Source organism: Cynara cardunculus, assembly GCF_001531365.2.
Source record: "Cynara cardunculus var. scolymus isolate 2C chromosome LG 10, CcrdV1, whole genome shotgun sequence".
NCBI lineage: Eukaryota > Viridiplantae > Streptophyta > Magnoliopsida > Asterales > Asteraceae > Cynara > Cynara cardunculus.
In genome coordinates this window covers 19,573,838-19,575,163 of record NC_037537.1, presented here as the reverse complement: position 1 = coordinate 19,575,163, position 1,326 = coordinate 19,573,838, and the positions used below count along the sequence as shown (strand labels likewise).

At 42.5% G+C, this 1,326-nt stretch overlaps 1 protein-coding gene and 1 non-coding gene across 2 annotated transcripts in view; both read left to right on the top strand.

Moving 5' to 3' along the window:
- LOC112520089 (F-box/FBD/LRR-repeat protein At1g13570-like) overlaps nucleotides 1-1,326 on the top strand; it is an 18,833-nt gene that overhangs the window by 2,659 nt on the left and 14,848 nt on the right. The gene's annotated exons all lie outside the window — the stretch shown is intronic.
- LOC112520557 lies at nucleotides 215-321 on the top strand. The gene has a single exon (XR_003070029.1). It is a non-coding gene; the product is annotated as a small nucleolar RNA R71 (small nucleolar RNA).

Below are 1,326 nucleotides of genomic sequence, written 5' to 3'. Positions count from 1 at the left end.
GTATGCATCCACCTCATGTATTCCCGCAGTCTTTTTCTGTGTTTGGGCACGTGGGTCAGCCCAATGCCCATTGTTTGCTGATATCTTTTCTAGGATCTCGTATCCCTCATTGTAGGTACTAGCTGTGAAGGCTCCGCCTGCAGTCGCGTCGAGCATTTGTTTCGCCATGGGACTTAACCCAATGTAAAACGTTTCGAGTTGAATGCAGTACGGAATGCCATGGTGTGGGCATTTCCTCAACAGCTCTTTAAACCTTTCCCACGCGTCAGGAACAGCTTCATCATCCAGTTGTTTAAAAAGACAGATTTCGTTTCTGGATTTAGCGTTCCTTGTTGGTGGGAAATATTTTCTCAAAAAAAATTCTGCCATGTTACCCCATGATGGCACAGATCCTGGTGTTAAAGAGTTAAACCACGCTTTTGCCCGATCCCGTAATGAAAATGGAAATAAGGTAAGTCTAAGAGCATCATTTGACACTCCTGGGATCAGAAAGGCATCTGTGATTTCCATGAAAGACTTTAAGTGAGAATGTGGGTCCTCTGAGGGCAGTCCAGCAAATTGTCCATTAGTCTGTAACATGTGAAACATGATCGGTTTTAGCTCGAAATGGAGAGCGGTCATGTGCGGTCTGACTATCCCATAATTCAACTGCTCAAAATCTGGGATAGCGTAGTCCATAATCCTTCCATTCTTGGGATTTGCCAGATTAATGATATTTGGAGTTTCAGCCCTTAGGTGTTCAATAGGATCTGATTCGGTGTCCAAATTATTATCATTCTCATTATGGGGGTTTCCATGGTGAAAATTCTGGAATGGTGGTATTTGCCCAAAAATTGGTGGTTGGTTTTCCAAATTATGTGTTCCCGGATTGTTGGGAGCAGGTAACTCCATGTTGGGAGGGAGTAGAGCTTGAAACGCTCTCTGAGCCCTCCTTCTATGGTGAAACGTCCTCTCAATGTCTGGATCAAATTCGAAAAATTCACCACGAAACGTTCTTGGCATACACCACTTTTAAAAACAATTCAAACGGAACAAGAAAAATCAAATCTTTTACTTTACTCAAAATAAAACTTTAGCTTGCCAATCCCCGGCAGCGGCGCCAAAAACTTGGTCGGTTATATTTCACACCTCTAAACTAATGAAATTGGGCCGAAAAGCAAGTATACAATACGGCCCAATGTCGTCTTTCCAAGTAATAAGTGGTACAAGTACCGAGTTATCGTCCACAGAGATTGTAGCCAAAGTTAGATTAGAGTCCAATGAAAGAGATGATTTCAGATGGCGATTTCGAAGACTTTTCTCTGATTTTAAGGTTATCCGAAACAG